A 21,665-nucleotide genomic window follows, 5' to 3' on the forward strand; every position below is an offset into this window, starting at 1 on the left:
CGCAGCTCACCCTGCAACCTCCCCAGCTCAATCATGCCCCATTTAATGCCGTTCTAATATTAGCAGACCTTTGTTTCCACAACCTGGATTTTCCATATTTTCATCCCTACGACCAAAAAAGCTCATGGCCAAATAACAATGAGCTCATCTCAAATGCTTAAGCAGCCAGTGCCAGGTGAACAAATTGTCTATTATTAGACTCTTTCATGCTCTAAGAGCTTTTGTTCCCTACTTGCCTGCCTTAACACCTGCTGTTGCAATGTATATCAACTTTCAGAACATCATTCTCAGTAACAACAGAATGTAAAAATGTATTCGGGGATTGCTCAAACAGAAAGTGATTAAGTTTTGTAGAGGGAGCTTTGTCAAGCACAAAAACATAAAAAAAATAAGGCATGTAGTGATGGGAATAAATATGAATACAAATCAAAAATCTTCATTGAATCAACACAATAAAAAGTTAGAGATTGAATTGTAGGGAATTCATTCAGCAGCATTCAGGAAAACTCTAATAGTTGTGAGAAATGAATTTGTATTAGTAGTAGTAGTAATAGGAATTTTTTTCCTTCAGTGAGTTTCACACAAATATAGAGTGTTTGACTGGTGTGTGAAAGCGTTGATGGGATTGTGTGGGTTGGGCATATGGAAAAGGTGTAACCCAAACCCAGCAGCTTAAAAAACACATATATAGATATTTAAAAATATTTAGTAGTGTGATCCAAATGTTAGAGAAGGAAATCATAATTAACAGGTTATAAGGTATCTTATGAGGAGGTCTGGCTTTTACCGGAGCAAGAACAGTCATAGTTCATGGTACAGAAATGGACTACTGTTCATATGTGGGATGGCTTTTTTTTTCTTTGTGCATTTTTCTTCTGTTCAGAAAATCAAACTTAAATGGTTGCTTTTACAGGCATGAAATAGAACTTGAGAGAGCAGCATGACCTGGGAGAGGAGGCTCAGCAACCACCTGGAGTGGGCAAAATTCTTGCCCACGGCTGAATGGGTTCCCCCTCTCACCAAATCAGATGTCCATTTATAACAAAATTCCCCATTATCCCCTTCTCACCTGCCACATCTATTTAGATTGTAAATGTTCCAGGCCAGGAACTGTCTCTCACCGTGTGTTCATCCCTTGCACAGCATGGGGGGGGCTCCAGGCTGTGTTGGGCTGTCACAGGATTGTGCTGCACACAGTAAACAACACAGAGGTCCATGAACAGTGAAGCCCCAAAAGCATTTGTTACCTCATTTTACTCTGCAATAAATTCTGACCTTGGTTTAGTATTGCTATTGAAAAGAGCTTAAGGCCAGTTCCCAGAAAAGCATAGTCCAGGCATTGTATCACTTATTAAATATTCAAATAGCAAGTAAGCTTCTCTTACAAATAACCCCCAAAATATTCCCTATACAGAAGGCAGTTTTCCTAACAAATCTTTCTTCACTCTTCCTTCCAAAACACACACTACAAGCAGCTGCATGCACTGCACCTCCATGGGACACAGCTATGTACCATGATACTCGCACAGAAAGTCTGCTGTGGTTCTGGTTGCATTTGGATTTTATGATTTTCAAATCAGAATAGAGGAAATAGAGGATTATTGACTTTTCTTGCTGCTTATTTAATATATATGATCTGTCCCCACCAGTTAAAAATTCTGAAAAATATTACTTACAAGAAAGAGGAGGACACAGAGCAGTCTCTGCTAAAGAAGGAATTGCTCTGCAGAAGTAGTTAGTCAAAATACATCTGTTAAAACAGGAAAAAATCATCAGCAAAGTTACTTAAACATGTACACCACATTCAAATTCGAGGAAAAACGTTATTTTTGGACCGTAACTATGGTAAGGGTACATTAGATCCTCTGCTACAGTGCTAATAATGAATAAGAAATCTGGAGGCAGAAAGTGAAGTGTTCATCAGAGTTGTTTTAACTTGCAGTGTGATACCCACAGCTATCCCTGTGCACGTGCCTTGGCTGTCCCTTGTGTCCCTGGGCAGACCCAGGGCAGGAGAGGCAGATCCACCATAGTGTCTGGTGTCCTCCAGGGACATTCTCTGCTTCAGGTTGTTCCAGGTACCTTTACACCACCTTTGTCCTGTCAAGAGATGAAAACCAGACATGGGTTTGAGGGGGAAATAGGTCAAAACCATCCCCTTTCTTTAGAACTGAGCAAAGATTAGTCCACAAAGAAATCCCCAGAGCAGGAAAATGCTCTGCTCTGCTTTCACAAAAGGCTACTCAATATGTTGTATTTTAATTTCAATAAAGATGCATAATCATGGAAACATTAAGGTTGGAAAAGACCTCTCAGATCATCAATCATTACCCCAACCCTTCCTTTTGCCAGTTATGGTCACATGTCTTAACAAAGGCAAACATTGAAACACCAAAATTCCCTGAATAATGAAAACCCAAAATACTAAGGAACAAAACAAATCAGTAGGACTCAAATAGGGGAAAAGCAAAAGGAAGACATTTCACTTAGGCAGCCCAAGGTCTTCCTGATCTATGATGTTTATTTGAGAGCTCTCACAATATAAACATAAAAAAATTCGGGAAATACAATCAGCCATATGAAAATCTGGTGAGTACACAACACAAAACCTTGCTGTAAGACACAATACTCCTTATTTCATATGCGAGATTTATTCTGAACATTTGTTATTACACCTCTGAACATAAACATAAAACACATATGAAAGATAACAGGCAGGACAATTCACTCATATAGATCATCCAGAACACATCTGACATGATCTCTTGTGTCAGATGGCCAAGCACATCTCTCTTAGAAGATCTTATGTACCCATCAGCATAAAAGAGATTTCTGCCTCTGGTGTTGCACGCTGGTATCACAGGGCTGCTGTAAAATAGGTTCAGGGGGCTCATGAATCTGCCTCAGCCACCAAAGATAAACAAATCTGGAACTCATTAGTCTTCACACGGCAGTGTTTTGGCACACAGAGGAAAAGGAGTTATCAAGACTAAATTCAGAAAGGTTGATATATGTATCTACATCTCAAAATGTCTGTTAAACTGCCAACATGCTTCACATAGTCCCTGTGAGGTTTGTATTTTTTTCCTGCATTGTTTAAGCTGTCAAATGTTAATGTGTTTCTGGCTTAATTTATTACACTGATATGACAAGTTATGAGCAAATGTATTCTTGTTTACTACTGTTAATATTTTGGTTATACTCATTAAGAGCAGTTTTAAGATTAGTCTTTTTTGTTATTTTGCATAGTGGAAAAGAAGCAAAAGTCTTCAGTGAGGACTGCATCCTACTGCTGCTTGCAGCATAGGCTCCAAACTGGAGTGCTCCAATTGACTATTAAATCATCACCACAGATCAGGACAAATCCTAATGAAAGCGTGTCCCAGAGCCTGCCTGATGGATCAACTGCCCTGCTGCTTATGAGATCTCTCCTGGATGTGAGAGACAGACATTTCCACTGAGTGAAATTCCACAATGTGCCCCTAAACAGGTAGAGTGCTTTTCTTCACTAACAGGAAGCAAAGATACATATAATTTTCTTTAATTCTAGCAGGGTTCCCCTCTCTAACTTCAGGGATGGCACAAAGTATTTCCCAGACTGTCTTCTGCAGGTTCCAGTAGGTTTTTGTCATATTTAAGCTTCTTTAGCTCTTGAGCTTCCTAAATGAGAGCCAGTTTCATGGGAAAGGCGATGGAGCAGTGATGGTACAAGTACCATGCTCTGGTGAAAATGTGAGAGAAACAACTGGCTGGGGTACACAGCACAAGGTCAGTGCATTGCCTAGGAACACCTGGAGATGAGCTACAGTCATCTTGATATATAAAAGGCACTGTGATGAGCATGCACAACGTCAGGCTGTTATTCTCACAGAGCCTGATGCAATATGACACAGCTCAGTCCCAAACCCTATTGTGACACAAATTTAGAAGCAGACTTGGATGAAGATATGGAATTCTGGCACAGGAATTATTTTAATATTCTGGAGTTTGTTTTCATTCTGATTTGGAAGAAGAAGAAGGAAATCTAGAAGGTTTGAAAAATTATCAGGCAATTTGGATAAGTCTCCAATTAAAATTCCACTTGGTTGCATAATACAGAGACAGGAACTTGGAAGTCCCAGATGAATGGGAGTCTCAGTGCCTGGGAGCCAATGCTCCTGGCTTTCCATGAATGCACAGAGCCCAGAGCTGCAGCAATCTGCTCAATGGGCTGTCAAGTTGCCCATCAGCTGAAACTCCAACGCCTCTTCCACTCTACATTTAAGCAGCCACAAATCCTGCTTGGATCCTCGCAAGACAGTAACTTTCCAGGAAGTAACTTTCTAGGAAGTCCACATTTGTCTGGGCAGGAGCAAGGTTCTTGACAAATATGATCTCCCTAACTTGAGGGTGTCCCTGTTTATGTTCCGAAACAAAAGTACAGAATTTCATTATAATTTTTGGTGATTAAAGCACATCCAAAACAACAGAAGTATTTCTGTTAGCTTCAGTTGCCTTTGGGCACAGACTCTACATCTACGGCACCTTGCAGTATTTGCTACATATTGCAAAATTCATTGCAATAGAGGTAAATTGCCTACAAAGCCTTAGCTCAGAAGTATTTGCTTATCTGGCAGGGGGTTTTAGTAGTCAAGTTGAGATTTTTCTCTTTCAGTAGCTGAATGAGGCAGATGGTTTGATTCACTGTGGCTACAGAAAGAGAGCCAAGGCAATTCTGGGGCTATGTGTGCAAAGCCTTCACATCAGGGTTCAAGAACAAAGCTGCTGCAACATTCAGTGATGAACAATGTGGCAAGGAGCAAGCATCAAGTGATTATTGGAATTACTTCTGCAGAGGCAGCTCACCTGGACCTGCTGCCCTGGTGGGTTCTGTCTGTCCATACCTCACATGGTTTGTGGTATTTGCTTATCTGGCAGGGGGTTTTAGTAGTCAAGTTGAGATTTTTCTCTTTCAGTAGCTGAATGAGGCAGATGGTTTGATTCACTGTGGCTACAGAAAGAGAGCCAAGGCAATTCTGGGGCTATGTGTGCAAAGCCTTCACATCAGGGTTCAAGAACAAAGCTGCTGCAACATTCAGTGATGAACAATGTGGCAAGGAGCAAGCATCAAGTGATTATTGGAATTACTTCTGCAGAGGCAGCTCACCTGGACCTGCTGGCCTGGTGGGGTCTGTCCGTCCATACCTCACATGGTTTGTGGGGTACAGAGAGGAGGGTTCTGAACTTGGCCACTTCTCTTGCATTACCATTATTATGTAAATGCGTGGGCTTTAATAACATGTAATACCTTGTGCTTGTGTTCCTGCAGAATATCTCTGGGTATACTTATCCCTACCACACCAAGAATGGCATAGCAGGATTTTTTTATAGCATTTCCTCAGGTGAAGAACAGCAGATGAACTCCAGGCCTTGCTCCTGTCCATATGTGACACAGGAATAATGAGAGCATTGTTTTGATTGAAGGGACTTATATTTCACAGGCTGTCGTCCCCTTTTGAAAGCACACAAGCAAGAACTCCATTCTGACCTATTGTTACACTCTTACATCTTCCGCTATTCTAGCACTGCCTGTATATTTCATTACATTTCACTGTGTCAGCAATCCTAGATATACTTTTCTTATCACTTATCAGATGCAGATAATATATATATTTATTTATTTATTTTCTGGCATGTAGTCTAAAACAGAATCAAATTTCCTGTTGCTACAAGCCAGTCCAGGCACCCTGAGAAAACATGCCAATTGACAGACATAATTTCTATTCAGTTTGCAATGGATACACAAATTTGATCTCCTTCAGATATTTTTGCCTGGAAGCAAAAGAGGTATCCCAATGTTCAGGTAACCCAGATTTCCAGATTAGGATGATGAGACAGCCAGGCTATAGATTTTTGCTTGCTTAACCTTGGGAGGCACCACTCTCTTCTCAGTATTTTGCAGTAAATACTTGGTACAGCTTTCATTCATTTTCACTTCACCACCATTGTGCAAGCTGGCTTCCAATGCTGACATTCCTTCTGCCTTATCATGCTTTCTCCCTTTATTTTTTGTTGTTATGCTTCCTGACACTTTTATTTTCTGGGTCATACCCCACTCCACTACATATCAGGAGCAAAGCAACAAAATTACTCACATAAAGCCCCTGCAAGAACTGGACCCGTTGCTTTCATCAGTGAGCTCCCCTCATGTTTGATTGTTCAGATTTGAATAGCTGGAATATGTTTTAAGGCACAAAAGCACATTGTTTCATATGCTCAGGGAAGTTGGTGATGATGGGTAGATCTCAGGCTGCGTTGGAAATGCAGTACCTCTCTAACAAGTTGTCAATCTCAATTAAGACATCAACATGTCGAATTAGGAAGGTACTGCTGCACAGCCTATTGTTGAACTGTGTGTCAGGTGAAATAAGCACTAATTATACACTTAGCCAAATATGTCTGTTCAATATTACTTCAAAACTAAGGTCACTGAGTTATTGTGAAGTGGTAGTTTACACTATTTTGGATCCCACCAAATGGCAGGTGGCCATACAAATATGCAACTCAGCATGTTCTGCTTGGTCCCCACAGCTGTGCTGCCAATCAGTTAAGGATGGCTGCAAGTAAATGCTAATTAGCTTCTGTTGATCTGCATATTCCAGCAGCCTCCCAGGATTCCCATTTTGATATGCAAGATTGCCAGTTGGGTATGTGATTGAATTAAGAACCAGAAAAGATTTTATCTTCCATGCAGGAAAATGTGGGTCTGAATCCCCAGTAGAGGCTGTTATCACTCTGATTTATGTTTGGCAGTGCCTGTCATTGGAGTGGTAGCAAAGGCTCAGTGCTAGAGGGTGCTACCTCCCTTCTTTTGGAGGATAAAAACTCTCCTCGTTAAGAGCAAACACTCACCATCTGGGGCCTGACCCCCTCCTGGCTTTTACATTTGCAAGGCTTCCACATGTCTGCTTCTCCACGAAGGGTCCAGCAGGTGCTCTTCTGTAGGTTTACTAGTCCTCAAAAAATAAATAGAAATTAAAAAAAAAATAGAGAGAGCAAGGAAATGAAAGAGCAGAAAGATTTTGAGTGATAGGTTTGGGTTTTTGCATCAATAGGGTTGCAAGGGGCGAAAAATAAAAAAAAAAAAAAAAAAGAAATTAAAAAAAAAAAGATATTTCCCAAGGTTGTCAATAGCCTATTAATAGCTGGCTGGTTACATTTGCAAGGACCACTTAAGAAAGAAATGGCTGGATAGTTGCACTTCTGGGAGCAAAGTGCTTAGATTTTGCACCTGTACTTCATAAGGGAAAAAAATATGATCTCATTATGTAAACATTACAATAACAATTTTCAGAAATTTTGCTTGGCTCTGCTATTAGTGAGCACTGGTTCCCTGCAGTGAGAAAATGATATTTCTCAGAAACCACTCAGTGCATATGAAGACAAAATAAAATTTGTCTCATCTTTGTGATTTTTCGCCTTATGGCTTGATTGGACATTGGAAGAAAAATGATTATTTAATTACCCTGACAAGTTTCTGTAGGTTGTTATCATATTGTTTCTTGTCTTGAAAATAACTCAAAGAAAAGGTTGGCTTCAGGGTGATGGAACATTGTATGCTGCCTTAAAATGCTGGGAAACTGTTCTTCCTTAGGGATTTGAAGCTATTTTCTTTTTTTAATGATGTTCTCCCATTCATAAAGCTTGTCAGCACTCTGCTGTAAACAAGACACCTAAGTATGTGAGCAATAATCCAGTTCAATAAAGTTTATAGGAGAAAGTCATAGGTAAGAATTCACTGCAAATTTCAGTTGGCATATTTAATGTACAAAACTCTGAAAGCAAAACTACAATCACTGTTTTAAAAGCTCCTTGTGTACCCTGACACAGTTGAAAACATTCTCTTCTAAAGGATATTAAAAAATAGATGGATTAAGATGTAACATTTAAATGAGTCCCAAGCATTTTCAAAATTCTTCTGTTTCTGTGGTTTAATGAATAAAATGAAGAAATAGGGGGAAAATACTTAAAAGAAAGAAATAGCTGCCAAGAATTCTAAGTCAAACAAGATTTGCTATCCCCTCTATTACATGTACTATTATAAATTCAAAAGGAGTCTTGACCTAGCTGCAGGAATAACCTACATTTATATATATTATATATAAATATACACAGATGTATATTTTATATATATATATATATATATATATATATATATATATATATATATATCTGTGGGATCAAAACCACGCTTCAGTAAGGAGGGAAACAGAATTATTTCATCAGATGCAAATTCACCCTATGGCCAAAACTCCTTAAGTTTTTATGTGTTAATGTTTGTATACTTTTATATGTTTATATGAAAGTGTAATTATTTATAAATGAAACTGAACACTATTAAAACCTTGTAATCCCATGCTTTTGCCAGGTCATTTTTTAATAAGTTGTGCTTTACCACTAAATATATGACCCCAATTCCACAGGGCAATGAAGCACACAGTTAACTTTAAGCATCCTTGAAATCAAAGAGACTTATTTGCTTTGATAAATTCGGGCCCTAGCTTCTTGAGATATTAAATAATATATCATTTCTCTCCATTAAGCAAACTGCAGGGGCCAGACAGTTTGGGAGGTGTTTTGTTTTAACTTTTTTGCAATGACACTCTCAAAAGAAGTATCCTTGTCCTCCAATGCATATGGGCAAGAGTACCTTTATGCCCTCACATATTGCACAGGCTCCAAGGAGCTCAGAAAGTAACACTGAGAATGGCTGTCAGAAAATGTCAGTAAAAATGCAGTTCAATCTATTTTTATAGTTTTATTATCTTTTTGGCATTGACACGTTTCAGAAGGTTCTGAAGTGCTCTGTGGCCCCAGTTTGTCAGATCACAGAGAGTTACGTCACTTGACTGAGCTTGGCCAAAACAGACAAGGACTTTCCAGTCTGGAAAGGAGTCCAGGAGAAAAGAATAAATATTGCATTGCATAAAAACTAAACTAATGTGGAAAAAAAAAGAAGAAAAGAAAAAAAGCTGATAGACTTTGCATGTCTCACAAAACTGCAGTTAAAGGCTCTAAACAAGTTATCTGGCAGCTAGTTTAAACGAAAGAATATAAAATGCTTCTTTATTTTTAATATGCGTATGTGATAGATGAGGTGATAATGGGTAATAAACAATACACTTGGATGTGCTAAGAAACTCATGGAAAGTTTTTGTTATTAAACAAATTTAATCTAAGAACAAAGAAACAAGCTTAAGCTGTTATATTTGGAATAAATGATCTATTCATGCATTTTTTACTATCAAGTGAATTGCTGAAATATTGTGAATACTGCTTTGCAGGACTAAACAGAGAAAAGATGTATTCAAACAATACATCAGTGCATTATTGTTTACATCAAAATAGTAAAAGGTTTTTGTCCACTTATCTCTAACATTCACAGTCCAGTTTGTCTGTAAATACCTAACGAGGAAGAGTCTGCTTTTCCAGCTAACTCCACAGAAGTAAATACCAGAAAATGACAGTTAGGATACATATGAAGGAAAAAAGTCATCTTAATCAGAATTATTAACTCTTGGACCTGTCTTCCACAGGAAAAGTTTATTCTATTGAGTTCTTACTGTCCTGTTAGTTTAATTGCAGGATAAAAAGTTTAGTTGCAGGATAAAATCTTACCTCAGCAGTGAGGAGTGAAGCAAGAAAGATTCCTGTGTATGAACTGAAAACACTGAGGATTGAAAACAGAAGAACTACTAGAAGGAAAAAGCATAAATCTGAATAATCTCAACCTAACCATATCAAAGCTAAAAGCTATTCAAATTAATTTCTGGGAAGGTAGAACTAGACAAGCTTCAAACAGGAAACTTCATTTTTTGGGTGTGAAGCAATATGATTCCTTTTCCTGGTTCTGTGGAGACTGAACTAAAAGATAGGCCTGCAAATATGATGGGGATAAAGATGGGGATAATCTTCCTGAGGTGACTTCAGTGTCCCAGGAGCTCTACACAGGCAATATATGACATCTGCTCATGTGAAGTCACCAGAAGTGGTTGCTTGACAACAAACCAAAGAAATTAATACACTGGTTTACACCTAAATAAATGTCCCAATCTTACTTTTTTTTTTTTTTTTTCCAATTTTACCTTTTTCATGAGCATCAGCCATTAAAACTGACCAGTTGAGATCCCAGCTTCCCTGAACTTGAAAAGCTTGTAGGAAGTTTGCTCCAAAGCCACATATCTCTCAATGAGAACAATGAGGGAGGACACTCAGCTTGACAGCTAGGGCATAAAACTCCCATTCTTTCCTTAAACACAAAAATGATGAAAACATTTATTATGAAACATATTTTCCATTACTGTATTGTAGAATGTAAACAAGTTCTCATGACATATGGGGCCATGTGTTTCCTTAAAGAGGTGTTATGTATGTCAGAAGCAGCATATGTACCGTGTGATACAGCTACCACCATGGTAAGCATTTGTTATTGCCTAGTGAACAGGTGCATAAAATCCCCATGTAAACAGATGTCATAGCTGCACTGACATCTCTTACTCATGTCTACTCCTGCAGGAAAATGAGGGGGTTTGTTTCCCCCTCTTGGATGTTTAATGTGGATGGCCCAGACTTGTGTGTCTGCATCTTCCCACTTTCACGGATCTCCTTCTTGACTACACAGTGGCTTTTAGGAGGAATAATCACCCAAAGAAGAAGCTTTTTCTAGAAGAGGTTCCACAGTCATGTTCTTTCTACAGGTCTCCATATAGATACTGCTGACAGGCACAACCAGTTTCATTAAGAAACTAATCTAATATTGAGAATCCTGAAAGGTGCAACCAGATTTTCTACTGATCTTTCTTTTAGCCCCTAGAAGATGGCTTTTCTCCATGAAAAAAATTTTAAAAATTGGACAATTGAAGTGAAGCCCATTAGAAAAAAGATAAAATGTGCAGAAACACTGCTCCGTGCTGTCTCACTTTGCAAGGTGGTGCTTGGAGGTGGACTAACATGACCAGGTGAAACACAGCAGATCTCACTGGAAGTCTCTGCATGGCCACAGGTCCCTGCAGTGGAACCAACCCAAACTCAGTGTACTCACCTGAGAAAATTTTCCTTCCTCACTAGCAATCTCAGAAACACCTGCACATCTCGTGAGCTCCAGGTGCTGTTAGATTTACGTATTGTAATTAGTGCAACCCTCAGTTATCAGGTCACTTTGGTGAGAATGAACCAGAAGCTCACAGAACCCTTTGTACCAACTCCCTGAACCCTTTGGAGACTGAGTAACGTAAGGAGTAAACATAAATATGTCATTTCCTTTTATCAAACATATGCATTCAAATCAGGCAAAAAGTCTCGAAAGCTAAGTGTGGTACAGCTTCACACAAACATGAAGGGGCTGGTGTGCCAGATTTGGCTCTTCCCTTCTCACACCTTCTTTTAAACTGAGATATTTGCCAGAACTTTTCAATGTAAGCCAAGGCTGTGGCTCTCTGCTGTTCTCAGACGTGGTCACATTTGTGCTTGTCCTTGCCTGGTACATATTAAAATAATAATTTTTTTCTTCCTTTCACCCTTCCAGAGCAAAGTAGTCTGTTTCTGCTCACATACTAAATTTTTAATGCAGTTTTCATTTTAAATTCCTTTAGCACAGTTTCTGTGGTTCTTTTTGCCTTCCTTTTTTCCCCACTCCCCTCCACTATGGCTTGTTGCACAAAAGAAAAAGCCATTCTCACAAAATTATGAAAAGAGACAGTATATTAGGAACATGAATCTGGGCTTGATCCAAAGCCCACTGGAGACAAGGCTATTCTTCACATTTATTTCAACAGGCTTTGGATCAGTCACTCCCTCAACAAAAGTCTCTCAGCGTAGATCATTTAAGTTATTAACCATGGCATGTTTCTTTCCAGTGAAATGCAGCATGAATGGCACCAGATAACCCACTGCAAAAAAATGTACATGGTAAATCTGAGCATGCTCAGCACTTTATTTGTGGCAACTCCTGATAGAGCAGTCAGGCTAACTAATATCCATAAATTCTGTGTAAAGGGAGGTGTTGTGTGCACTGGCAACAGCATGGCTGCGAGTTGTGGCCCTATTCAGGTGGCTGAGGTTGTACCATTTCTTGGCTTCCTTGGGGTTTCCAGGAGTATGTGATGACAAATGTCAGTGGGAACCTGTCCTTTATAGAAAATGTCCTTCAAGACTCAGCCTGCTGACAGAGATGAGGTGATACAGCGAAAAGAGTGAAGCACAAGTCAAGGAGATTGATGGTAAATCTGCTGAAGACCACCTGGGAGAAATGATCTTTTCCTGAAGAGACAAGCATATAGGAAGGAAGAGAAAAAGTTCTGCATGGTTGGCATCCCCACACCACAGAATGCCAGCAGGCATTCCTGGTTTGGGTGCAAGTGTGGAGCCGGAGGAGGCAGAAAGGTCTCTTCCCAGGTCAGGGGGATCCCACCCAACCCCAGCCAACTGCCCTCAGTCACATTTGTCTTCTGTTTGGGTTTTTTTTTTTTTTTTCAGGAGCATCTCTCTGCCATCTCTCCCTGTTCTGACTCAGCTGAGCTGGAGATCAGACAAGATCACAGCCTAGAGCCAGTGGTACAGCTGCAGGCTGTAGCAGGATCCATGGTACACCCTCTTTCTCCCCTACTTCTTGAGGTGCCTTTCCAAGATGATATGGCACAGAGAAAACACAGCATGCTGGTTTATGATATGAACAATGATATTTACATTTCAAGTATTTAAATACCAGTAAGAGATGAGAAAAATAACCATCACATCCATACACCCCATCTTTCTCCTCATCTCCTGATCACTTCATTAAGTTTGAACAAAACCATCTTTAGCTGATACCAGGAAAGTCATACCAGAGTCTTTTAAGACAGTGCTTTTTAGATCTGTATCAAACCAGAATGCTGGATCTGAAATAAAATATTGAAAATTCCCCTCTGACCTTAATAATTGAGTGTGTATATTTTTTCTGGGCTGTCCTCACCCCTCTGGGAGCCTTTCTACTGTGAAAGATAGACAACCCCCTTTTTTTTTTTTTTTTTTTTTTTTTTTTTGGTGGCAGAAAAGATCTTTGGAATATCAGTGGCTGGATCAAATTAAGGGATTCATCCCAAGATTTATTCTGTTTTTCTTCCCTCATCTGTTTACATCTCAACCAGAACTGTGCAGGAAGGGAGGGACAGGTAAATGCAGAGTGGCATTGGTAACCTGTTGTTACCCAACATTCAGGTATTAAGGCAGCAAAAAGAAAATATATTCTTTCAGAGGGAAGCAAAATAACTTTGTGTCACAGCATTCATTCAGATTGTACACTTTAAGATACAATTGTAAACTTTTATTAGAGTTACTAAAGAAAAATTATGAAAATAATGTCTTTTAGGATCCAAAATCTTGACCCTTGTTAACAGAGGTTTTATTAACCTTAGTGACACATAGCTCTGGGTCTGCTTGAGGCCTTAGCCAAGACATAGTAGAAGTAATAGCAAAAATATAAATAAGCCAGAGAGCAGACGATCTGCAACTGTTTTGTCATCATAAAGTAAAAAAGTAAATGGGATCAATAGGGAAATATGTTGGAAATTGTAAAGCTCGTAAACTTAAAATGATTGGGGAAGATGGACGGATAGAAATCCAGACAACATCCCCATTGTTTAAGAGGTGGATTTCTAGAGGGAATTAAGTATTATGGTTTATGCTAAACCATGTTGTATCACCCAAGGTCTATTAAAATGTCATTCTAGGGTCCAGATTTTATCTTCCCCTATCATTGCTGGTGTTTGTTTTCATAGAGTCTTGACTTGCTCCTTAATGCCATTACTGAGTAGGTTCCCTTGAGAAACTCCAATCTTCTATTTTATTTTTATAGTTTTCAGTGCTGATTAATTCCTGAAAACATATTTCAACCTTTCAGTTTCTAGCACATATCTCATTTCACATGTCATGGGAAGCAAAAAAGTATTGCTTATTTTGAGGGAGGTCTTACTTCCCCTCCCTTCCATCCTCTACATTTGATTTAATAATTTCATTTTCAGCTGAGCAGAATTCAGAAAGGTGTTGGTGTGTTGCCACAGTTTTTAAGCTTGGTAAGTCTTGGATGCCACAGACCAGGCTGACAGCTGCAATGACCACAGCAGGGCTTCGCAGTTCTTCTCCCAAACAATGAGTGATCCAGTATCCCTGTATTTCCTGATACCAGTATTACCCACTTAGCTTTGGCTGGGGTAGGGTGACAGAAGACTGGAGAAAGCGTGTTCTACTTCAGGTTTTTGATAGTTGATTTGGACCTCATGCTGTGATGAAGTGCTGGATGCTGATATGCATCAAATCAAACAGCGCAGAGGTAAAGCTGCATGACAGCTTAGAAAAAAAAGTAGGAGAAATAAAAGAGAAATAAGTGATCCTTCATTTCCAAGGACTTCCGTGTCTTATCTTTCCAGAAGATTGCTACAGCTAGCTCAATTATTACTTTCCTGGGATGTCTTGTTTGCTTCCACCAGACGGAAGTAATATAAAATTATGTAAATCAGCTTTCTTGAAGTAAAGAATCATGGACCAGTCAATAATGTTTATGCATTAAGAAAGGGCAGCTCCTCCTGGAAGAAATAACACAGGGAGCCGATCATAAGCAAACATTTCTAAACAGACAAAGGGCTGGTCCCTGCAGCACAATATATTATCATATTTCCACATAATTAGTTTGTTTTCCACTTGAAATCAGAAAACGATTCGACATTGCATTCTGTGCCTCAGGATGGTGCATACAGTACAATTCTCATGTGCAGGTTCATATGTTGAATAATTAGTAAGAATTAATCTGTTGAAATTAAAGTTTGGAATATTATAGAACTCATGAATAGTGCATGGAGCCATCAAGTAAATTAAACCAGAAACAGAATTTAGGAAGCCAGACAATAGCAGATGACTGCTGGCAATCTGTTTTTTAATCAGTGCATTACAAGCCAGAGGGATGAATATTGTTACTGACTTTGGAAAATAGTGTAAAACGTTAGCAGGAACAATAAAGAAGACTTAGGAAGTGAGCACATTTTTACTATGTTTGTTAAAGAAAGGCACTTCAAAAGGACCTGGTCACTTAGATGTGTATCTGTTCTCCACAATGCTCAGATCGGAAAAGATTGGACTTATGGAGGGTCCTGTACTTCTGGTCTGCACTGCAAGTGCACTAAGGACTTCCAAGAGCTCCATCCCTGTCTATTTTAAAGTTGTATTTGACTACCTGAAGCCAAAAATATGTAAGTTTCTTTTTAGTTTCTTTAAAATTAGCAATTGAATTGCTGTGAGTCTCAGGCAGCATGAGACCAGTGTGACAATTTCTCATTTTAAGAATTCAGAACAGCTATGCTTTAATTCCATTTTATTTTAAATTAATTTAACCATCATAAAGATTTTAGGGTTTTGCTTGCTTTACTGTGAAGAAAGCACTGGTCGTGTCTTAGAAAAAAAAAATTGAGAGCAGTCAGAAATTCTGTGAGGACTAGGTTGATTCATGCTGAAACGCATATATTCCTTCCCTTGAAGGGAAGAGCTTTAAATCTACTAGCACACTTGACTTTTTCTGTTCTGTATGATCCTGTTAAATTGGAAGAGGTTTCCAGATCTATTTGAAAAATGGCCACTACAGTTAGCTGAAACTTCAATCTTGAAAATGAATGAATGGAGCTGGTCCAGTACATTGGCTCTGGACCAGTCTTTAAAATACAGCAGAACAATGAATAACTGAATTCACAGCCAGCTGGTATCATAGTTGGGCAGTGAAAGTGTCAAAATATTAGTGACTTTTTTACATTTGTCAAAATCATTGCCAATATGGGAAGCATGGGCAGCTTGCAAATGCGAATCTTACACCAAAATAGTTTTAAAATCTTGCCTTAAGAATGCGAGTGCAGCTCCTGGTTTTATCTCACCCATCACGGAAAAGACGGAAGAGAATAAAATATCTTTTACTTAGAAGATAAAAGCTATTATTGATTTATCATCAAACATCAACTACTAATGTGGTTGAGTGGTGCTATATGCCCTGAAGGAATAATGGATCAACCGGCATTTCTGTGTCTTATTTTCTGGAGTCTAATAAGTCCATTCTAATAACTCCATCATTGGATTCATTTCTAGAATTTAGCATGTAAAATCTCCATGAAAAGTAAGTATAAAATTTATATCTGTCTATACATACTCACACAACGTAAAGGAGAAGGAAACAGAGTTTGGCCATGCTTCAGTTCCAGGAGAGAAAAAGAAAAATAAACATATGTTAGTGGTGTCTGACACATCTTTCTGCTCCAATAATTTGAAAAATGTTTGCTTTATTTTTAAAACAAAATTTCACTGGCATTCACTGGATGCTGCAGTTGAGACGGTTTCGCTCTTTTTGGAAAGAACAAAAAAGCATCTCCATGATCGAGTTATTCCAGTGCAGCAATGCAGAAAGTGCCTGTGCTCGTGCACTCAGTTTGTTCTCCAGGAAGATGCTGGGGAATTTTCAGTGCCTGCATTGTGAGTGCTTCCTTACCCCCATGGACACAGATCCTTTTGGGTGTCAGCACTCCAGAGGGCTTACATCAGTTGTCCTGTGATGAGGTACACAGCAGCCCAGCACCGCTCAAACCAAGACCCATCTCTCATGGAACACAATGGATTATCACAGAGAGTTTTGGTGACCTTAATCTGCAGACAACTTATTGATGATCTCCAAAGGCCTGATGTGCAAAAATGAGTGAACAATTAACTCTTGTGACCAGTTATATTAGGATCTATGGAAGCAGTCACAGAGCTAATGAACTTGGGAGCTGCAGCACTCCATCAGGAGCAGGTAGATTTGTGGGAGGACAGTGCAAAACTCCCACTGATACATATTGGACACAAATCAAAACTCAGCTTTTAAAGAACAGGACATATCTCCTCTTTCTTTTTTTTTTTTTTTCACTTTAAAAGGCTAATTTCAAAATCAAACACGTACATAGCTAGTTCTATACTTTATATAGGCAAATTCACCGCAGTGATTAAGAGAATCTTTTTACTGTCTCTGTGCCCAAATTTCTGATCGATTCCTTTTTTCCCCCCTTTGGAATTCATTAGTTAAGTGAATAATCTCTTTATGTTCCTTTATTAGTTATAAATGGAGAACGAGGAACCTGTGCTATTTTCCCCTGCTCCTCTGCAGTGTTCTTATTTCAGCAAAGTAAGGTTTGAGCTGGAAAGTTTCCCTGAGAAGATTTTCATTTCTCATCTTGTCTGATGCAAAGTAAAGAGTATGCCAAGTGCCACTGACCTTAACTCTCCTGAATCAAAAATATCTGATGTGATATATAGAAAACTTTGATGTGTAGATATGCTAATCAGCAGAGAAATGTCAAATTTGCATACATTTCAAGTGACCCAACAATATTTACCTTAGAGCTAAGTTTCATATTTTTCTGACAATTGCAGCATTGAACAAGTGACTCATTTAGCATATCTAAGCAGCATTATGTCACAGGGATTTACCTCAGAGTTGTTTGAAAGCATCAAAAAGATGAACATCACTGTCTCAAATTAACAACAAGCCTAATTTGATTTGACAAATGATGTTGATTTAGATAGGGTCACTAGCTATTGAAGATGCGGAGGACAAATAGTGCCTTGAAGCCTTGATAAAACTGAATATTTAAACAGTTCATTATGCAAATTTGCCCTCTACCTGTCAGTAGTGACTAAAGTATAGGGGTAGAGCGCTGCAGAGGCTCGGTGCTAAGGAGATGACTACTCTCTGTGTACCTGGATCTGCTTAAAAAAACAACTCCACAGACATTTACAAAGTGGATGTACATCAGCCCCATCCTCCCCAGGTTTGGCAGTGACAGAACCAACAAAGGCTTGATTCTGAAAACCTTGAGCATCAGTGCAGAAAACTTCACTTTGCCGAGGGAGCAGGTAAACAGGGACATTTTCCTGTTGCATATTCAAGGACTTGTTCTCCAAACGTTTCTCACAATATGCACTTTCTGCAAGCCTGGTGGAGCTACCTGCATCACCACTGGTGCTGCTCACATGAGGATGCTGGACAGGAGCCCTGAAGCGTAGGCAGGTGGGAAAAGATCTCCAAAATCACTAAGTCCAACCCTTGGCCAAATACCGCCATGCTCACTAAACCATAGGGAGTCATGCATAAGGACCTGGGATACACAAAGATCCAGGTTATTCACAGCTGTGTGCTACACCTACATATAAACCTCCACTATTGCTCCCATCAGCACTTGGCCAACTGGTATCCATTAGCAGCAGAAAGAGAAAATCGCGTCTAAGATAAGACCTTGGGGTTTGAAAAAATACTTTGGGATATCATTGCCCATTCAAAACAGATGGCTTTGGCTCTTTAGGGTCCATTCTAAAAAACAAAATACACTTAAATGCACCAATTCTGGATGAGAACACACATTGTACCAAAGGAACAAAATGTGTAGTAACTTGGAGTGGATATAAAAGTGTTCAGGAATAATTAACAATATTTACAAGTTCCAAATCTGCAGTACTAATAAATCCTTATTTTGAAAGGAAGTGCTGCAGAGTAATTAATCTATACAGCAGTAACTCCCTAAAGTTATTTTCTTGGGTTTGTTTCGTTGCTGTTGGTTTTTTGTTATTTTGTTTTTTTTGTTTTTTGGGGTTTTTTGCTATATACATGCACACAAACTATAGTTTTAGTATTTTATATACTTCAATTTACCACCCCACTGCATGGCCACAGCTCAGCAGCTTTTAAGATACCACATAATGTCTGGGCAATGTTACTCTTTACAAGTTAACTTTTTGCAAGACTCTTTCCACCACATTTTTCTCAGAGTTCAGAAAAGCCCATTGTTCTAAGCCAGGCTGAATTCTGATGCAGTGCATTTAGGGAACTGTATGAAAATGTCAGTTTAAGTATTGGCAAGTAGATTACATTGGAATAGCAGACAGAATTTATTTAATTAAAGAAGTATGGGAGAGCAAGAAAAATGCAGAGGGCAGATAGAAGAATATCTGCTCTGATCCCAGGAAAGCCTTGCCTGGGGTGAGCTGTGCCCCCATGGGCCAGAGTGCAGCAGGTGAAGGATGCAGTGTGAGCAGAGGGGCTTGGACCCACCCTGCCCCACAGCAGAGCTCCTGGTGATGCTGGTACAGAGGCCAAGCCAGACATGACTGAGGAGCAGCACTGCTCTTGCTCACAGCCCTGTGCATGAATGCAGCATAGTCACAAGGGATGGGATTTCTTAGGGCTGAGGAGCCAGGGAAATGTTTATACCACATGTGGTAGACTTGGGCTAAGGTATAGAGCAGCACATTGTGCAGACTTCCCAGCTCAGGAGCTCGTTAGCACCCAGGAATGTAAGCCAAAAGCATCATGAACCTTTTGCATTTTGTGCTTTTTATCATGCAATCTTATTGATTCATTTCCATGTGTTTTGGAGTATTTGTGTTTTCTTTATCCAGGTTTATCCCATCTCCCCCTTGCTGGTCAGACTAATTGGGAGATGGCTGTATTTACCATTTCACCGGATCTGAGAAAACATGCCTTGTGAGCAACCTTGATTTGTTTATAAACTACTCCTCTAACTCTGCTGAGCTTGTAAGTTCTTGGCTAATTGCTCTCATGTCCATGAAATGGGAGAAACCCAAGTCAGAAATACATGGAAACAATTAGGACAGGAAAAAAAAAAAAAAAAGGCTTTCCCTGTAAACAGATGTCTATGCCAAGATACCCTACCTAGAGCAACTGGCACGTGGTATGTTTGCAGATGGATCCACAGTAGGATCTAGCCACTTATATTTAGCATGCAGTGTTATTTGTTTCAGCTTGCCAGTGAGCAGTGGGCAGGAGTAAGAATGGGAAACCATCATTTTTGTGCAGAAGTGCACCAGTACCACCCCAATCACATACCTGAGCTCTTAATTATTACAAATGCAGAAGCCATTACAGGAATATCTGCCTTTTTTTCTCCAAAGTTGTCTTAGAAGAGCATAGGTAAGATGATTTGTAATGTGCTATCTCGTTACGTAGTTCAAGATAACATTTTGTTTTTTACAAATGGAAAAATAAAAAGCATTGCAGCAAAGTGTTCCAGCCTGTTTCATTATGTTGGTAATTTCCACTGCATGGATTTACTGTAAACTCTGGTTAGCATGCATGAAGTAATTCAGCAGTCTGAAGGCCAGGAGGGATCATTTGTGCATCTAGTCAGATCCTACTCCATAAACTGTGTCACAAAATTTCTCTCTCTTCATCCACTATCTGTACTCTGCCTTCTTAGTGAGCTAAAATAAAAGAAAATCCTTTTGAAGGTTTGAAGCCTAAAATTATGAGAAAAACCTATTATCCTTTTTCTATATATACTGTTCAAAGGTCAAAATTAGTCACTGTACTTTCAATTTTTTCCCCATTCGAATGCATTGATTGCAAAATCAGAGCTGTCTTTGGACTGGACATAATTTTAAGCTGATGCAGGACTCCTGAAGCAAAAAGTTATTATTTTTTATGAGACGAAAAATCACTTGAAGGGAATGAGAGCACTGAAATGTCAGGCAGACATGGTCTTTGGGCTTACATCCAAAAGGAATGGCTACATTTCCATGACCCACAAAGCAGGCATAGATGGTCATATTGACCCTTTCTGCCATAAAATAACCAAAAAGTTTACAAACTGATACCTTGGAGGGGTTCCTTTAGCAAAATCTTGCTAGTATTTGATCTCTAGCAGTTTACATATGACAAGATTAATATTAAGGTTTCTTTCCTATAGGAAGGTGTTCCAAACAATGATGATCATCAATATATTTTTGCCTGTATGAAATCATAAGTTAAAATACATTTTCTGGTAAAAGGAGGGGGACTGAAGCAACAGTTTTTTTGGAAAAACTAAAAGCCTAGTCATTTATGTATATATTTAGATGCAGAGTTCATTCTCTCTTCTTCTGCTGAACAAGCACCTCTGCAATCTCTGTATGAAAATGAAAAGGCTGCTTTAAAACATCTCAATATTTCTGAGTTATTGCAAATGCCACAATCCAGAAATCAATAATTGAACCAACTTCAAGGAGTGCTGATTTTGTTAAGAACCAAATTCTCTTTTTTCCAAGCATTGTTATTCAAATATCATTAAATTAATGACTCAAAGTGACTATGGATTTATTTTTGTAAATCATAGTATCTTCAAAGCAGATTAAATGGTTTTGACTCCTCTTTTGCCACAGGACAGATTCTTCAAGTTCTGCTAAATATACCGAGTGTTCTCTAGTGCACATTCTACCGTTGAAGTTGTTTCTGAGACATTTCAGGGTGCTTTATGCTGCAGATGCTCTAATACTTACACCTCCAAGAATAGGCAGGATAGGTAAGCAACCACTTATTCAGATTTGAATATCAGAAAAATATGGTCCTTCACTTTTTCTGGAGCTCTCCAGAAAATTAAGTTTTTTGCTAGAGAAATGCCAGTAATGGTAGCAATTGAGTATTTCGTAAGGGATAAAGATCAAAATATATCATCACACTCTGGCTTTACAGCCTCCTTGCTTTGTGAAGCTTTAAAGGTCTGTGATGGCTAGTGAATAAATACAGGTAAATAAATAGGTTTTCTCATTAGACTTTATTTCTTCTTACTAGAGGAAATCGAAATGACACATACTTT

This window comes from Pyrgilauda ruficollis, unplaced genomic scaffold (genome assembly GCF_017590135.1).
Source record: "Pyrgilauda ruficollis isolate IOZ18807 unplaced genomic scaffold, ASM1759013v1 scaffold6, whole genome shotgun sequence".
Taxonomy (NCBI): domain Eukaryota; kingdom Metazoa; phylum Chordata; class Aves; order Passeriformes; family Passeridae; genus Pyrgilauda; species Pyrgilauda ruficollis.